Below are 19,815 nucleotides of genomic sequence, written 5' to 3' on the forward strand. Positions count from 1 at the left end.
TTAAACGACTATAGTCGCATGTCTGTACGCCCCCCCAAGGCCTCTTGTATACTGTGCACTAGAAAAGTGATGTGTTTTAACTTTCCATAGCAGTGCATTGTGAAGAATCTTTAAAGAGAACCTGAACTGAAAATAAAAAGTCAAAATGACCATACACAGGTCATATTTACCTCCTGTGTAGGCTACTACTCAATCTCTTTCTCCTCTCCTGCATCCCATTTGTCAACTGTGATCAGTGGATTTCTCTGTCCTCCATTTTGAAAAAGGCCATTACCCCATAATGCCCATGAAGGGCATACACGGGTCGTGTTGTTTTTTTTTTTGTTTTTTTTTAATCAATCGAGCCGCTGATGGCTTGATTGATAATTTCTGACAGGTCCGATCACCGCGCGGATCGATTCCCCACTCGATACCCGCGGGCGGACAATGGCAAAAAACAAAAAGATGAGTGCCCGCGGGGACGAGCGGGAATCGATCCCGGGCGGCCACTAGGGTGCGCCGGCATCGAGCCGCTGGCTTGATACACGGTACAAAAACGTGCCATGTATTCCCTGCATAACATCTTCCTGGTCAGCACACTGTTAAACTATATCACCCACTTGAGCCATAGGGAAACATGGACATTACCTTGCACATTCAGTTGTAACTGACAGCTGCTGATATATAACTGACAGCAACTGGTATATTTTAGTTCTGACAAAATATTGTCAGAACTGGAAGGGATCACTGTAAGAAGAAAATGGTGAGCCTCTGAGAGGAACTGACGGCGAGGTTAGTATGTAATATTCATTTGTAGCTACATCATGTTTATTTTAAATAATTTTACTCACTTCAGGTTCCCTTTAAAGGATACCACAGGCTGTGGTAAAATAAATGCAGCATGTGTAGGGGGGAAAAAAAAAGGACATACTCACCGCTCCCCTCGCTCCCAGACGTCGGGTCCCGCTCATCTGCTACAGCTCCCGGTACAGGCCGACTCATCTGACCCCTGACCTGGACATACTGCACTGCGCATGCGCAGTATGTCCAATCATCTTCCCTTCTGCCGTCGCATCATGACGGCAGAAGATCGGACACTCCCCCGCCTCCTCCCTGCCCAGCGTGTGCGCTCCACTAATAAAGCTAGCGTGACATGCTAGCTGGAGTCACGCTGGGAGCGGCGATTTGGAGAGAGTGGATGGGGAGTGAGTTGGGATGGACGGGAAGGGGGCACTTATTATGAAAGTGCCCGCTTCCCGTCCATCCCAACTCACTTCCCCTCCACTCTCTCTCCAAATCGCCGCTCCCAGCGTGACTCCAGCTAGCATGTCACGCGGCCTTTATTAGTGGAGCGCACACGCTGGGCAGGGAGGAGGCGGAGGAGTGTCCGATCTTCTGCCGTCATGATGCGACGGCAGAAGGGAAGATGATTGGACATACTGCGCATGCGCAGTGCAGTATGTCTGGGTCAGGGGTCAGATGAGTCGGCCGGGAGCTGTAGCAGATGAGCGGGACCCGACGTCTGGGAGCGAGGGGAGCGGTGAGTATGTCCTTTTTTTTTCCCCCCTACACATGCTGCATTTATTTTACCACACCCTGTGGGCTGTGGTATCCTTTAAGTTAAAATGCGAATAGTGAGTATTGAGCCATAGATCAGTTGTGCTATAAGTTTTATAACTGAAAGCAACTGATAAAGTAAAAAAGTACCCTTCAGGGTCCTTTTACAGTTCACTATGTCAGTTGTAACTGAAAGGTCAACTGATGTGCAGTCCAGTGTCCGTTTCCCTATGGCCTCTTTTACTCTATATGCTAAAGAGCTTTAGCTTTGCACGATGCAGTGCTATGGAGAAAAAAAAGTCATCAAAATGCAACAAATTAAGTGGAAAAGGGCCCTTAGGGTTCTTCCCCACTGTGTATGTTGCGATGCTATTGCAACATTGCTGAGAAGTCGCAGTGCAACCATACTCACTTGAAGTATACTTCACTGCCACTGTTAACACCCATACTTCCCATGCCTGCTGCAACCCATGTGAATGTACTATAGAAATATCCTTGTATTGTGATTCAATGAGACTAAGGCCCGGTGCACACCAAAACCCGCTAGCAGATCCGCAAAATGCTGGAAGATTTTGAAACGCTTTTTCTTCTTTTTTCTGTAGCGTTTCACCTAGCATTTTGCGGTTTTGGGAAGCATTTTTGGGGTAGTAAATTTCATGTATTGTTACAGTAAAGCGGTTACTGAACAGCTTCTGTAACAAAACCGCCTGCAAAACCGCTCTGAACTGCCGTTTTTCAGAGCGGTTTGCGGTTTTCCTATACTTAACATTGGAGGCACAAACGCCTCCGCAATCCAAAAAATGCCTCACCCCGGGAGTATACGTTTCAGCAAAACGCCTCCCGCTCTAGTGTGAACCACCCCATTGAGATACATTGACCAAGCGTATCTGCGGCAGCAAGCGGCTGCAAAAACGCCAAAAAACCCGCTTGGTGTGCACCAGCCCTGAGAAAGTTGTTTCTTACAATGGATTCAGTGTTATACAATTGTTAAAAAGACTCATTAGTGCTTGATGCTGATCATTAAATGCAGCTTATTGGGCACATTTTGGAAAATCTTAACATGTATGATGTCAATCCTGAAAAATGAAGGAAAATCTGCTTTTTCAGTATAATCATTTTTAGAACTGTCACACTGCCAGTGGTTACTGAAGAGGTGAACTATACAAAGAACTGCCAAGGCTTGTCCGTTTATGCAGTTGAGTGCGACCGCCACAACCTAAAGTTGCATGCAGCATCTACTTCTACTGCACCAGGATGTAAACTTTCACATGGCAGTTTTCAATTTAATGTCGTGGTGTGAGGTAAAATGACTGCCGATTACCACCTTCAAGAGATTGTCCATGTAAAAGTAGCCATAGGCTGTGTGTACATTATATGAACGTTGCAGCATGTGAACACACTGCCCATATTGGACACGGTCACATCTCAGCCTTGTAACGGACCTCGTACTTGAAATGCACATTATACAGTGCATTATTGAGTAAGTTACCATAGCAGTCTTCATGGACTTCAAAGGAGATACAAAGAGGGTTTGTGCTGGCGAGCAGATGCAATTTGCATATGCTGTCTTTAAAGGGGCACTATGGCGAAAAATCATGTTTTATAGTCACTGTACTATGCATAGTTGTTTGTAGAGCATAGTAGTTTACATGTAGTGAGGTACAGGTTTTTTTTTTTTTACACTGACATCATCATGGTATACTTTTATAGTCACGTCGGCAGAAGTACCTTTCCGACGCGACTCAGCCTAATCCATGTAGTTGTAGGAGGCATCTTTCACTGTTGCTGTAACTGCCGTTACATTTTTCCCCTCTGCAGCGCTGGAAGGTTTGTTCCAAATTTCAACTGCACCATCGTGCAGTTACACTGATCCCCCAGGCGCCGTAAAGAGCAGCAGATTATCTGCTGTGCGGGGAGTGAAACGCACCCTCCCTCTTCGGTGAGACGCAACTGCCCTGTGAGGAGGACTGTGGAGGAACGCAGCATCACTGATGACGCTGCCCGGCAAGGACCCCTGCAGCGAAGCTGGCATTGAAACGGACACCTAATGTTGTCCGTTTCTATGGCTACCAAGCTTCGCTCTGTGAAGCCTGGTAGCCATAGAAACGGACAACATTAGGTGTCCGTTTCAATGCCAGCTTCGCTGCAGGGGTCCTTGCCGGGCAGCGTCATCAGTGATGCTGCGTTCCTCCACAGTCCTCCTCACAGGGCAGTTGCGTCTCACCGAAGAGGGAGGGTGCGTTTCACTCCCCGCACAGCAGATAATCTGCTGCTCTTTACGGCGCCTGGGGGATCAGTGTAACTGCACGATGGTGCAGTTGAAATTTGGAACAAACCTTCCAGCGCTGCAGAGAGGGGAAAAATGTAACGGCAGTTACAGCAACAGTGAAAGATGCCTCCTACAACTACATGGATTAGGTTGAGTCGCGTCGGAAAGGTACTTCTGCCGACGTGACTATAAAAGTATACCATGATGATGTCAGTGTAAAAAAAAAAAAAAAAAACCCTGTACCTCACTACATGTAAACTACTATGCTCTACAAACAACTATGCATAGTACAGTGACTATAAAACATGATTTTTCGCCATAGTGCCCCTTTAAGTTAGTCTAGAGACAAGTCAGGTGTTGCCTGGTATGAGCACCCACCTCCTTTGCTTCTTCTGTGCAGTTCAGAGTGAATTCTTCCTGAGGGGGAGGAGCGGTATGGATGAGTTCCCCAGGTGGTGGCAATTAGCGATGGGCTAAAGGCTCATACACACGGGGTACGGCCGTCGCCGCAACCACGTGGCACACGCGTGTTGCGGCGACGGTTCGCCCGTGTGTATGACGCGCGCGCCCCGAACCGTCGCCCGTCGGAGCTGTCGCCAGGCGATTGACATGTTCAATCGCCGGCGACAGCCGTCGCCGCAACCTCGCCGGAACTGTCGCTAGCCCTGCATGTGTATGCGGGCTAGCGACAGCTACCCACACACAGTACACGGAGCATCCGGCGGGGGGGAGGAACCTCGGCGACAGCTTCCGCCGCATCGCTAATCCCTCTGCTGCCGTGTGGATGCAGAGGGACTAGCTCGTCGCCGAACTGTCTCCGAACTGTCGCGCACACGCTCCTGTGTGCAGCGACAGCTACAATTGTCCCCCCGTGAGTACTTAGCTTTAGCCACTCGAATTCAGAATTAAAATGAGGCTTATCTGACTCAGGTGTGAGCATGGGAGACGGGTTTACTTACCCAGAAGTCCATCGGCTTCCTCCTTCAAGCTGGAAGGAGGAAGTGCGGTAGTGAGTTTTGCAACATGCCCCATAGGTTGCGTGCGAGTGAATTGAGACGCATAGAAGCCGATGGACTTCTGGGTAAGTAAACCCCTGTCTCCCGTGCTCACACTTGAGCCAATTAAGCGTCATTTTAATTTTGAATTCGAGTGGCTTCCTACTCGGAAGCCCATTGCTAGTGGCAAGAGCCAGGAAGGGCTGTCTACACTCTCTCCCCCTTCTCTGGTATTGTCACACCCAGGTCACACAGTTTTCACACTCTAAAGGTGCATACACACATCAGACTATAGTCTTTGGAAAATGAAAGATCACAGACCAATCTTACCACCCTTCATGTAGTATGAGAGCCATACTCTACACAGTCTTTTCTATGGAGCTGAACTCCACATCAGAAAAAAATCTTTGCAAGATGCTGCACACACAGATGCTGTACAGACACAAAAGATCAGTATCTGCAAAAGATCTGTTCCTGCCAAAAATCCATTCCTGCAAATTGCAATGGTAGTCTACGAGATCTGCAGATCATCATACACACATGATTTAACTGACATTCATCTGCAGATCAGATGCACCAGGATGAATTTTCAGATCTGCAGATGACTGCTTGATCTGCAGATGAATGTCAGTTAAATCATGTGTGTATGATGATCTGCAGATCTCGTAGACTATCATTGCAATTTGCAGGAATGGATTTTTGGCAGGAACAGATCTTTTGCAGATACTGATCTTTTGTGTCTGTACAGCATCTGTGTGTGCAGCATCTTGCAAAGATTTTTTTCTGATGTGGAGTTCAGCTCCATAGTAAAGACTGTGTAGAGTATGGCTCTCATACTACATGAAGGGTGGTAAGATTGGTCTGTGATCTTTCATTTTCCAAAGACTATAGTCTGATGTGTGTATGCACCTTTAAATTCATGCAATTTACTATCAGGTAGGAACCTTTCCTTTGGGTGAGTAATTGTGGATGATCCTGCCCCCCGGGCCATGGCTACGCTCAGGAAAGGGCTGTCTGCGTTTCTCTGCTCCTCCTCCCCTGGGGTGCAGTTTTGGTGCTTGCAGGCAGTTGGAGTGCTTTGGGGCAATGCAGGTGCTGCTCACCTTTTATGTGGGTAATGGGGAGGCCTACACGAGACGCCTCTGTTGAGATGAAAACTATTTTGTGTTGGCTAACTCCTGCAGGGAAAGAAGTAAAGGTAGTTTAGGCCCTGCACATTTGGGCTAGCAGATGCAGTTTGCATATGCTGTGTCTTTACATTTGTGGAGAGAGACCTTTTTGCAGCCATTATAGGGTCAGTTCCTGCCTAGTATGAGCACACATCTCCTTTGTTCATGCTATGAAAAGTAACATGTGCAGTGTTACACAACACTGTGTGGATATAGCTGAAATCTTTTTCATGCTGTTCCTACTCTACGTAGGCTGAAAGTGATTTAGTCGCTGTCTGTTGCAACTCTATGAACTTACTTTTCCTTCTCCCTTGGAGTTTACTATAAAGGGATTCTACTGTATACAGTAGGCGATGAAACCAGGGCTGTGGAGTGGGAGCAATTTAGGGTACCCGGAGTCTGAGTCGGTGGTTTCAGTAAACTGAGGAGTCGGAGTCGGATGATTTTTGAACCAAATCCATAGCCTTTTTAAAATTAGACTGAGGAGTCGGAGCAATTTTGGGTACCTGGAGTTGGAGTCGGTGGTTTCATAAAATGAGTCTGATGATTTTTGTACCGACTCCACAGCCCTGGATGAAACACATTGAATAGTATATAACCAGTTATTTTTGTGTATAGATTTGGTAAATTTGCAACTATGAATAACAATTGTCTCAGGTGCAGTATAAATTGTCATCTTTTATCAAAACAGAAACAATTGGAGTCGTTTAAAATACTTTGTTCAACTTGCAATGATTGTGTGTAATTTTTTATTTGATCGGACAGTTTTAAAATGTTTGAAATCTAGAAATTATACTTTTTTTTTGTTTTTTCTTTATACCATGAACCAGATCTTTGCATCCTTGGTAGCTTGAGTGAAATTTATTTTGGAAGGATCGCAATGCATCTTCTCAGTGAGAATTTTAACCATCGGATGGGACATCCCTTTTCACCCCACCCCATCTACTCCTCTTTGCCCTCTCACCCCAGCCACCCTCCCCATCCTCCCCTCTCTTTCCTAAGCCTCACCAAAGTAGATGTGGTTGCCGCTCTTCTCTCATCTTTACCTGCCATTACCTCCCTGGTTGACCCTTTCCACTCAGACAAGCTCCACCCCTTCTTCTCTGCCCTGCGCTAACCACTTTGTTCAAACCTCCACTGGAATTTTCCTTTGTCTTCACTCTTCAAGCAGGCCATTATCTACCCATTACTGGAAAGAAAAGTCACTTGATCTGTCCCTGCCATCTATTTACCACCCTATTTCTCTTCTTCCATTCGCTTCCAAATTTTCTCAACTCCAATGCCTTGTTCAACCAATTTCAATCTGGATTCTTCCTCACCCACTCCACAGAGACAACACTCACTAAGGTCACCAACAACCTCATCCTGGGCAAATTGAACTACTACTATTTCATCCTTCTCCTCCTGGACCTCTCCTCGGCCTTCAGCACCATCAACCAAACCCTACACTCAATTAGTATACGTGATCTAGCCCTGACCGGTTTCTCTTTGCATCTCTGACTGCTTCTTCCAGACCTTTAATGGATCCTCCCCCCTCATTTTTGGAGTTCCCCAGGACTTGGTCTTTGGCCCCCTATATTTTTCCTTCCACAGTGCCTCCCTTGGGGAACGCGTTGCTCATTTGGACTTTACTACCTCTCTGCTGATTGCACCCAAATCAAATCTCTCCTCACACTTTGGATAAAATCTCCACTTGTTTCTCCACATGGATGTACAACAAATTTTTGATAATCAAACTGGAATAAACTGAACTCTCAAATGTTCCACCCCATTCATCAAGTTTTTTTTCCCCTGAAATCTCTATTGCTATCAACACGACCATCTGCCCTGTTACTAGAACCTGCTGCCTGGCTGTCACCCTTGACGCTGTACTCTCCTTCAACACACACACACACACACACACACACACACACACACACACACACACACACACACACACACACACACACACACACACACACACACACACACACACACACACACACACACACACACACACACACACACACTTTCCAGATCCTGCCACTTCCATCTCCACAACATTGCCAAAATTCGCCCCTACATAACCCCTGCTTTTGAAAAACTCCTGTTCGATTCTCTGGTCATCTGGACCTCTAACCCCTGCAATCTTTTATGAAGGCAGCTGCCTGACTTATTCGATCCTTCCACTGTTTCTCTTCAGCTGCCCTCTTTGCAAGTCCCTTCACTGGCTTCCTGTCCACCAAAGAATTCAATATAAATCGCTCTGACTGGCTTACAAATCCATCCACCATAACTCTCCTCCATACATCTCGGATCTTGTCCAGAGATACTCCTCAACCAAATGTCTCAGCTCCTCCAGCAGTCTGCGGTTGCTTACCCCTCACATCACTTGCGAGGCACCAGGACTTATCCAAAGGAGCCCCTACTCTATGGAATCCCCTCCTTACCCTATTGGACTCGCCTACATCTTCAACTCATTCAAGCAGGTCTAAATGACCCATCTGCTCACCATTGCTTATTTACCATCTTCATAGCTCCAATCCTCTGACTTGGAAATGCCTCCCCTTATGTGTTCCTCTCCCCCACTCCTCAGATTGTAAGCCTGTATGACAGGGCCCTCCCTCCCATGTGCTCTTCTTCACCACCATATGGACTCATTGACTTGCCTGCCATATTTACCCCTTCATTGTTGCATCACTATTTTGTGTACCATTGCTTAGCGCTGGGATATCTCTGTTTAACACTGATGTTGTAATGTCTCACCTGTCTAGTACAGCGATGTGTATTAGGTTAGCGCTTTGTAAATAAAGTTTGATAAAAATCAGAGAGCAAAGTCGCATCAAGTGGTACATGTGCAATGTGATGCATACAGTTAATGAAAAGTATGCTTCTCTGCAACAGTACACCTGCACGTTTTCCAGTACCACACAACATGCCTTGCTTTATACCATTGGGTTTGTCACACCACACTTCTAAAGGTGGCCATACATTTATCAACTTGGTGGCTGATTGACTATCCAATTCGATAACTATTATCAAATCGGATGAAAATCATTGCCGCCACAAGCATACCCGCTCAACTATTCAACTGATTTTGGGTCGAAATTGGTCAAATGTATAGATGCCTGTGCATTTATTTGTCATGCTATCCCACGAGTATCGGCGCTGTATTTTTGCACTCTGGTTCCACGTAACTAATTGTATATAGCACATGGTGTACACACACGCCCCACACACTAACGCTGGCAGCCACATGGAGTGTCAATGCAGAAATACAGTGCAAACACTCTGTATTGGCTGAAAGGTAAAATATAAATGCACAGGCATCGGGAGGCACACAAAACATTAGGAGAGGGTTCGGCGAGGCTGTGTCACAAGGCCGATTCCCAAAAGATTTCATGCTGAAATTGATTGGGAATCGGCATGAGGAACATATGATTACAATAAAATTGCATTGTGGTAGCACAGTGATTATATTATCTGATGCAATACCTCCGGTATGTTCAATTGTGAACGAAGCCCTATAGAAAGGACTTAATATAGTAAGGTTTAAATAACTGCCCAGAGCAAGATTAATTTTTAGCAGGATTAATGATGCATTACCCAGTGAAAGATCCTTCTGATCCAACAATCAAACTGTTAAAATTTTGGTTCAGATTCTTTTGCAGTGTCTGTGGTTTCCTGCAGATTAACCTCCCAAGTGGTATGATTATTTCAGGATTTAGGGTCTAAAAGACATGCAATTTTTTTCACAAGCTTTTAGACCCTAAAAACAAAACAAAAAAAAACATACCCCAGAGAGATCTGCAGCAGCCCCTGCATATAACTCACTGAGCCTGACTCGGCGTTACTGCTAAGGAGGTTAAGATTGTTTTGGCAAATGTGGGTCTGCTGTATCTGTGGCCTCCCCTGCAAATAAAGTGGTCTTTAAGTAGTTTATTGACTATAATCAGGTTTTAAAGGATACCAGATGTCCAAAAAAGCCTAATATGCAGTGGGTAGGGGAGTAAGAGCTAATACTTACATCTCGTTCCGCTCAGTCAGGCGCCGTTCTCCTGTAGTCTTTCCTGGTCTTCTCCGCAAGTCCGATGACTTTCCTGACTTGTCTTCCGGACATACTGCGCATGCACAGTATGTCCTTTCTACTTCCCCCGTGGCCGTGCATGACGTAGCAGCTACGTCATTATGCATTTTTTTTTTTTTAATGTAGCAGGCTGGCTGGATGGTGTAAGTGGCTGGATGGTGTACTGGTTAAGGGCTCTGCCTCTGACACAGGAGACCTGGGTTCGAATCTCGGCTCTGCCTGTTCGGTAAGCCAGCACCTATTCAGTAGGAGACCTTGGGCAAGACTCCCTAACACTGCTACTGCCTATAGAGCGCGTCCTAGTGGCTGCAGCTCTGGCGCTTTGAGTCCGCCAGGAGAAAAGCGCGATATAAATGTTCTGTGTTTGTTTGTTTGTTTAGCACTGTGATCTCCCGCAGCGGTATACAGGGAACATCCTTGTCACTTAACTGTCCCACGGAAAGGCACACAATCTAATCCCTGTCATAGACATACAGTATGTGGTGTATATAACGTAGTCTAGAGACAATTTAGGGGGGAGGGTGGGAACTAAAAAAAAAAAAAATGGGGGGGGGGGGGGGGGTAAAATACATTTGGGTGCTAAGTTGTATGGCCGAGCAATAATAAACTGTTAAAGTTGTGAAGTGCAGAATTGTAAAAAAAAAAAAAAAAAAAAAAAAAATGGCCTGGTCACTAGGGGGTATAAACCTCTAGTCTTCAAGAGATTCATGCTGATAAATGTAGTCATGGTAGAACACCAGATATAATGGCATACAACTGGGAACATCAGATTTGGAGAAAGACTTGGGAATACTGGTTAGTAATAAGTTAAAGAGACTCTGAAGTCTCTAAAAAATCAGGTTTTTACTTTAAAAAACCTCTTTAACATAATTGCCCCTCCTAAAACGCTGCACCCCTGCGGCTGAAAACTCCATAAATCACCCCAAACTCCCTGTGGCACATTGCGGGGTTCCTTCCGCATAGAGGGAGAGCTTTGAGCTGCAGCTCTGCCTTTACATGCGTCCATCAGCGCGGATCGCCACCTCTCCCCCGCCCCTCTGTCTTCTTTCACTGAGAGGAGCGGGGAGAGGAGGTGATCAGCGCTGATTGACGCACATGGAGGCAGAGTAACAGCCCAAAGCTCTGCCTCCCCCGGGCAGTAAAATCCACGACCAGAAAAGTTATGGATTTTTGCCCTGGCAGTTTGGGGTGATTGACATTTCAGCCGCGGGGATGCAGCTTTTTAAGAGGGGCGATTATGTTAAAGAAGTTTAGAGGTTTTTAAAGTAAAAACCTGTTTTGTTTTTCTTTGTTTGTTTTTGTTTTTTTTGGAGGCTTCAGTCTCTTTTTTTTAAGAAACCATATACAGTGGCAAGGAGGAGCAAATAAAGCAAATACAATATTCTGCTCCTTCTGTATAAAGCACTTGTGAGGTCACATATGGGATACCGTTTTGGACACCACACTATAGGAAGGACATTGATGTTTTAAAACAGATAATAAATCAGGCATCTAAATCAGGCATGGAAGGTCTCTCTTACTAAGAAAGGTTGGACAAACTGGGATTATTTCGCCTGGAAAAAAGTGAGAAGTTACCTGATTAACATGTATAAATACAACAGACAGCAGTACAAAAATTTGGCAGATTCGCCAAATTGTACAAGGGACACGGGGATATAATCTGCATATGGAGAAATAAAGGTTTTGCCATCTTTTATTTTAGGAGGGTTTTTTTACAGAAAGTGTGTAGAATTTCTTACCACAGGAAGTAGTTGTGGAGAATTTTATATCTGCACTTAAATGGAACCCGAGGTGAGAGGGATATGGAGGCTGCCATATTTATTTCCTTTTAAACAAAACCAGTTGCCTGGCAGTCCTCCTGATCTTGTGTTTTTAATACTTTTAGCCCTAGACCCTGAACAAGCATATGCAGATCAAGTACTCTGCTGATTCAAGTTTTACTGGATTAGCCATATGCTTGTTCCAGGGTTTTGACCCGGACACTCTGTATGCCAGAATATCAACAGGACTGCAAGGCAACTGGCATTGTTTACAAGCAAATACATATGGCAGCCTCCAGATCACTCTCACATCAGGTTCCCTTTAACCACTTCGCATCCAGACCTTGTTTTCCCCTTATTGACCAGAGCAGTTTTGACGTTTTAGCTATGTCCCTATTCAATCAGCAATAACTTTATCCCTACTCACGACACCTAAGTGATCTAGATATCGTTTTTTCAGGATAAACTAAACTTTTATTGGGGGATATTTTGTCCCGAGAACTTTTTTTTTTTTCTGCGCATTTTAGCGGGAAAAAAGAGGGAAAACCGTTAAAATTGCATTATTTCTCAGGTTTTCTTCAATTCTACTAAAAAATACAAAGTGCTACAGTAGGTAAAAGACATGCCATCAGTATTAAGTCCCCCAAGGATAGATAGCCAGATGTGTGCCCAGTATCAGACCCCCCCAGTTTAGCCAGATGTGCCCCCCCAATATCAGCCTCCATTATAGCCAGATGTGTCCCCGCATTTGCGACCCCCCCACATTATTTGTATGTATGTATGTATGTATGTATGTATATTATAATATATACAGCTGCGTATCCCAATTAAGCACCCCTCATTATAGCCAGATGTACCCCCAGGATTAGTGCCCCCGCCCCATTATTGCATATGTGTCCCCAGCATTAAGTTATGTCCCTCAGGACCATCAGATGTGCCCCCCACTATAAAATCCCCCACCCCATTACCCTGATGGGCCACAATAATAATTTCAACCCCCCCTTAAGATTTGGATCCGCCCACCCTCTGTTATGGGCAGCCAGATGTGCCCCCCCCCCCCCTCGGCCAGATCGTTAAAAAAAAGCCCCTGCAAGATGAATATCTCACCTTACCTGGTTCCTGCGATCATCCTGCAGCTCCAGCCTCCATTCACTGCGCTTCAACTCAGCCCTGTGATACCGAACACCGGGTCCCGGCTTGATGACGTCATCAAGCTGGGACCCGGATATTTAGCGTCACAGGGCTGAGTGAAGAGCGGTGAATGGAGGCTGGAGCTGCAGGATGATCGCAGGAACCAGTTCAGGTGAGATATTCATCTTGCAGGGGCATTTTTTTAACATTCCGACCACGGAGGGGGAAAGATGAATGATCACGCTGTTTGCTACAGCGGTGATCATTCATCCGCGGGGGGGTCACTAATTGGCTACAAGGGAACATGTTCCCTTTTGCCAATTAGTAAGGCAACTGACAGTGCCGGGGGTTGCGCTCTAAAGCGCACCTGTTCCTGCACAGCAGGGCTGCAAGCAGGTCAGTATATCTATGTGGCTGTTGCTTGGAGGGTGCCACAGCTGACGTAGATATACTGTAGTGGTGGGGAAAGTGGTTAAAGAGGGCTTGGCTTCTTTCCTCGCATTGAAGAACATCCATAGGTAGCATTTATTAGGGAAATACCTGGAAGTGTTGATCCAGAAATTATATCTGACTGCCATCTGGAGTTGGAAAGGATTTTTTCCCCTTTTAAAGAGACTCTGAAGTCTCTTTTTTTCCCCCTTCTTTTGTTTAACATTCCTCTTCAGCTTTAATGCCAGAGTGAAATCGCCGTATCCTGCGGCAGAGGAGTGATTTATTACTAGAGATAAGCCCTGCAAAGCCCCAGGGACTCGCAGGGCTTCACTCCCTCAATGAGGCAGAGCTTTAGGCTATAGCTCCTCAGTAGTCAATCTCTGCTGATCGCCGCCTCTCCCCACCCCTCTATCTTCTTTCACTGAGAGGGGCGGGGGGAAGCGGAGATTTGCAGAGATTAATTGCGGAGCAGGAAGAGAAGCATTAGCTGCAACCTGCAAAGTCGTAGAACTTTGCAGGTCGCTTTCTAAGTAATAAATCACTCCTCTGCCGCAGGGATGCGGCGATTTCACTGGGGCATTAATGCTGAAGAGGAATGTTAAACAAAAGGGAAAAAAGAGACTTCAGACTCTCTTTAAGTCTAACACTGGGACCAATTTGTGGGCCAACCTCAGTCTAGTGGCCACCTCCCTCCCTTAAAGTTTCCTGGTGTCAGCCCCCCCCATACAGTTCCCAGCCCCCCCCCCCCCCCCCATACAGTTCCCTGGTGTCTAATAGCCCCCTCCCTATCCTATACAGTTTCCTAGTGTCTAGTGCTTTCCCCCACATGGCTTCCATGTTGATCTTGGGCTTCACCTCCAGTATGGGTTCCCTTGTGGTTGAGAGTTGGCCAAACATACTGTGGGCCAAATTTGAGGGCTCTACGGGCCAGATCAATAGATCAGTTGGGATATGTTTTGGTGCAGGACAGTGTTGTATGAATTTTTTTTCTTGTTGAACTTGATGACCATTTTTTTCCCCAACCAAACGAAGTATGAGTATGTAAGTATTAAACAGTCTGAAGCCTAAAAAAACCCATGTTATTATTTCCTATTCTTTTTAAGCCTACTGGCCAAGCTAATGGGGCTTCTACCAGTTGAACAAGGAGGCAGAGGAAGACGGCGTGGGAGCGATCAGTGCGGAGGGGGCTGGAGAAAGCCCCAGATATGTATCAAACTTTTTTATATCTTTACGTCTCAGGTACAATTTAACCTCCTTAGCGGTAACCCCGTGCTACATACGGGGTAGCCGCCGCGGAGGATCACATGGCCCCAGGACTTTTTTTTTTTTAATGGTGGCATATGGTTTAGCTAGCGGTTCGCTAGCTAAGCGTATGCTCAAAGTTGCTCCGGTCCCCGCCAATCGCCCGCAATAGCTTCCGCTATATGTACCCCCCAGCGTTCCCACGCCGGCGCAGCCGCCCAATCGGCTCCAGGCTTCGCGATGACGGCGATCGGGATTGCGGCTGACATCAATGACGTCATCTCCGATCGTCGCCATAGCAGTGCCGGAAGCCGATCGGGAAACTGCGCTTTTCGTGGGATCGTGGCGAGGTATGTATAGCTGGAGGCGATCGGCGGGCATGGGGGGACCGGAGCAACTTTGGGCATACACTTAGCTAGCGCAATGCTAGCTAAAGCGTTTAAAAAATGTTTTTGGGGCAAAAAAAAATCCTGGCGGACGCAGCCTCAGAAACTGCGTACCGCCAAGGGGGTTAACGGATAACTGCTCCCGGGGGATATAGAAGCTGCCATATTTATTTACGTTCAAACAATATTAGTTGCCTTGCATCCTGCTGATCATTCATGCAGCAGTAGTGTCTGTCACACACCTGAGACAAGCATGCGATAAATCCAGTCACACTTATGTTAAACATCTGATGTGCATGCTTGTTTAGGGTCTATAACTAAAAGTATTAGAGGAAGAGGAACTACAGGACAGCCAAGCAAGGTGCGTTGTTTAAAAGGAAATGAATACGGTGGTGTCCATATACCTCTCAGGTCAGTTGTTCTTTAAGTGCAGTTTCCTGAAAAGTAAGTCAAAAACAAAACCCTCTTATCTGAGAAAAGACCAATGACAAGGCAGTGCTAAAAAGTTTAATTATCATTACTCCCATTTGTTTTACAGCTCAACAAAGAAGATTTCACATTGCTGGTGTTAAAGTGGAGCTGTCAGCCATACTATCTCAGAAAAAAAAACACATGTATTAATAGATAAATACTTGCTCTGCATGCATAACATATGCATTGCACTGTCCACATTTTTATTTTAGTGATTTTTCCAGGGCTGTGGATTCCGTACAAAAATCTTCAGACTCCTCAGTTTATGAAACCACCGACTCCGGGTACCCAAAATGGCTCCGACTCCCACTCCTTAGTCTAATACTTTCCAGGGCTGTAAATTTTGTACAAAATCATCCGACTCCTCAGTTTGTGAAATCGCCAACTCCGGGTACCCAAAATTGCTTCGACTCCGACTCCACAGCCCTGGATTTTTCTGTAGTAAAAAAAAAAGAGAAAATCCTTCTTAGGATTTTCCATTTTGTCTGTGACAATCTTGAAGCCAATCCTGACATAATTTCCTCCCTTACTCTGTCTTTGTATCATTGCCTGCCCCCTTCTCAGTCTTCAGAAACTCCAACCCTGGTCTGCAGTCGAAAGTGCATTGAGAAATATTGGCCAATCAAAGAGGAACAGAGTTGTGGGAGGGGAAAACAGGAAGGAAAGAGGCTTCAGCCATTCAGGCTGCATTAGTTAAAGAGAACCCGATGTGGGCAGATGGGACACAGAGGCATGTTCTCTGCCTCATGACATGCCTCTGTGTCCCCCCACCGCCGCGCTATAGCCCCCTCAGATTAGCAATAATATTTGTCGCTATCTCTGAGGCAAGTAGCCTACTTTTTGACACTTGTAATTTATGAATCAACATGCCTCGTGTTTTGAGGCATGTTGATTCATTCATTCATAGGGGGTGGGTTGCCTCGGGGGAACACTCGTTCCCCCTCCACAATCGATCCCCTGTAATAGCCGCCGGGACTGAGCGTGCAACCGCCGCAACACTGCAGGATGAATATATCCATCTAGATTGCCACTGAGCGGCTCCTGCTGGACAAATATCAGAATCGGTTTATTTCGCCAAGTACAACAGGGGTTGTACCCGGAATTGGTTTTGGCACTACAGGGTCAGCAGTGGTACAGTAGACCTACAGTGATGCAGTAAAAACAAAAAGCAGTGGTACAGTAATATACTTTAGGCATACAGTAGATAAAGAAGATTATACAAGTTTAGGCATAGATACGAGATACAAAAAGAACAACCAAGAAGAGGGACCAAGGGGTTAATCCGCTGCCGTCTATGGCACTCCAAACACTTTGCAGTGATACTTGAAATCAGATGCCCCTTGGACTGTCCTTGGGGAGGAGAGAGAGAGAAAAAGTGTGTCCTCTGTAGGGTTGCGGTGGAACCTGGTCGGTTGGTTTTCTGGTTGGCTGGCTGACTGAAGTAGTCCCATGTGAGCTGCCTGTTTGGGTGAAGCGATGTGGTTTCTGCAATATTCGATGAGGATGGCATGCACCCCCCAGTAGAGAGATTGGTGGGGCTGGCGTGGTGAACGGTGACTGGAGTATCCAGGTTGCACCTAAATTTAGCACCTGGTTGCGGCCTTATATAGAGCGATCGGGGGTCTGGTAACCGGACTTGGCAGTAATAATGGCTGAGGAGACCGCAGACCGCCCACTATTGTGAAGATCCAGGCCATGGTGCAGGCTGGCATGGTCTAGAATGGAGGAGGGAGAAGCAGGGCTGGCAAGGTCTGGCATGAGTGGAGAGTGGCAGGGCACACTTGCCTTGTCCTGGAGCTGGTCGGCTGGTGATTGGAGCCAAGATAGCTGCGATTTCCTCCTCCTGGTTGGAGCCAGGGCTGTGCTGCCGATGCTGCCCTGATCAGCTGGTGGACGGAGCTGAAGCTTTACTGCTAGTTTGCTAGTTGCGGAACCCTGTGGACTAGCAGTGGTGAAGGACCCCCCCCCCCCCCCCCCCAATAGGTGCAGAAAGCAACCTGGTTTCCATGGATGCGGCAGGACAGGCAGCGTGGAGGAATCCAGTCAGCGGCGAGTTGCAATCTGGAGACAGTGGGACGGGGCAGCCTGAATCCCTTGCAGGCCAGCTGATCGAGCACGCAGTTTGCTTAGATGGCAGCCCGTTTAGCTAGCTACACCCCAGCTGACCAGGAGCTAATGTCTGCCCATCCGTCCATGAGTCCCCATCCCTGCAAGTGAGGAAGAGAGCAGGCGGGGTCCCGGGTCCTGAAGAGGTGACACAGCTAGCATCATGGAATACTGATCCGCTGCGAGGCCAGTGTCGGCGGCGTCACGTGGGGCCAGTCAGCTAGGGTCTCCCTCGTGTTTTCCTCCAGGTTGTCATGATGGAGGCTGTTGGATATGTATGTGGCTGTTTTGCTTACCTAACTGGGGGCATCCCAAGAGATGAATCTTATTATTATTATTATTTTATAGGGGGCAAGTAGGCGTGAGCACCAGTCATTGGTGTGTAGTGACCCCTGTTGGACTGCCCCTTGCTCTGTCACCAAGACTACTCCTTGTAGGGCCTAGCACTTTGTTGGGCAGATGTGATATAGCATGTCACTTTCACCGCATATGGGGTAGACCTAGAACCACATGGACAAATCAGACAGAAGCCTGGAGATGGCGAGGCATTTGCCTTTTAATATAAAGCCTTTTTGTGATTGCACTTTATTTTTTTTTTATAATGCATACTATGGGCTCTGGGAGTCAGGACTGGGCATCTGGTACAATAGAAGACAAGGAATGGGTGTTTGTTCTATATTATATAAAAGAGGGGACACTGAGAGCCCAATATAGTGTAGTATGTACTGGTAGTGGAGGTTAAGATAGTAGAGTAAATAGTTATACTCACAGGTCAGGGTTACCACATAGTCAACCATTGTAAATGCAGATGGGGATATTAGACCTGACCCCACTCAGGATTAAGCAGTCACTCTCCTTAGATAAGGAAACAAAGGGGGTAACACCCTTCCACTGCGGGTGGACTTGTACAAGGTAGTATGGATACAGAGGCGCTAAAAGAGTAAAAGTATCCAAAAAGTTTAAAACTTGAAGAGGCAGTGGTGTACGCAACTCCTCCAAGCAGACACAAGATATGCCAATAGTTTAAAGCAATATATTTACATACTCTAGTGCAGGCTTTCTCAACCAGGGTTCCCTGGAACCCCAGGGTTCCTTGAGCACTCTGCAGGGGTTCCTAGGCATTTTCCCCCATCGTGGGGGGGGGGAAGTATAATAGAGCACACTATAATAGGTGGTAGTGTAACAAGAAGCACTAAATTGGGGGCTCAGGAGACAGTATAATGGCAGTGTAATAGGTAGTAATGAAATAAACAGCTACACATACTTTTAAAGACCATGCTTCCTGCAAAATAAATGCAGGGGTTCCTCGAGATCAAAACATTGTTTGCAGGGGTTCCTCGAGATCCAAGAGTTATTTGCAGGGTTCCTCCAGGGTAAAAAGGTTTAGAAAGGCTGCTCTAGTGGCTTGGAATGGCAGTGGCCTAATATTTTTAAAGTGTTGTAGTGAAATCTCAATTTTTTTTCATTTTTTTTTAGGATCCAGAAACCCATAAATGCCATAGGGAAAACATTGTATAGTTTTACTTTGTAAAGAGGATTATGCTAACACTTTCTGAGATGCATATACAATTAATATTGTTAATATAGTGTTAACGCAAGAGTGGTGCATCTCTGAAAAGTGATGATTTTCTCTTTCTAGTCACAAATGAGGGAAACCTTTGTGTCTTTAAAGCGGACCTGCAGTGTAACTTAACGTCAGTGGCAGGGACACTATCAATGTATGCAATAATGCTTTGGTATACCTGCAATCTTATTTACTCACCGCCCGCTTACTCTATTCCATGTAAGAAGGCCCTGCACCTGTACCAGAATAAAACAATGGTGGTTTTGTAAAGGTGGCGTTACATCTTCTAAGCCAGGCCTCCAGCTCTCTGGAGGGGGAAGCCAATTGTTTTTATCAAATTGCTGTAAAATTGGATCATTATATTATATTGTATGTGTGTCCTCCTTAAAGAGACTCTGAAGCCAATTTAAAAACTTTTTACCTGTTCTTTTGGTTAAGGAATATGGCCAGTGCTAAAACGCTGCATTCCTGCGGCAGAACGAGGGTTTTATACCCCCAAATCCTGGGGCAAAAATCCATGACTTTCAAAGTCGTGGATTTTGCTGCCCGGGGAGGCAGAGCTTAGCACTGTAGCTCTGCCTCCATTAGCATCAATCCTCCGCTGATCGCCGCCCCTCTCAGTAAAAGAATGAGAGAGGCGGGGAGAGACGGCGATCGATGTGAGTAGAGGCAAAGCTATAGCAGAAAG

General features: G+C 46.2%; 1 protein-coding gene across 5 annotated transcripts in view; it reads left to right on the forward strand.

Annotated features, from left to right (window-relative positions):
* The window catches only part of MIER2 (MIER family member 2), an 89,099-nt gene that overhangs the window by 1,281 nt on the left and 68,003 nt on the right, over positions 1 to 19,815 (forward strand). Inside the window, exon 1 of one of the 5 annotated variants that reach the window (XM_068271252.1) lies at positions 14,527 to 14,565. The exons of the other annotated variants lie outside the window; for them this stretch is intronic. The gene's annotated coding sequence lies outside the window, so the exon portion shown is untranslated. Of the gene's footprint in view, positions 1 to 14,526; positions 14,566 to 19,815 lie in introns of those variants that run through there. 5 annotated transcript variants of the gene reach the window in all.

Source organism: Hyperolius riggenbachi, chromosome 1 (genome assembly GCF_040937935.1).
Source record: "Hyperolius riggenbachi isolate aHypRig1 chromosome 1, aHypRig1.pri, whole genome shotgun sequence".
NCBI classification, from domain to species: domain Eukaryota; kingdom Metazoa; phylum Chordata; class Amphibia; order Anura; family Hyperoliidae; genus Hyperolius; species Hyperolius riggenbachi.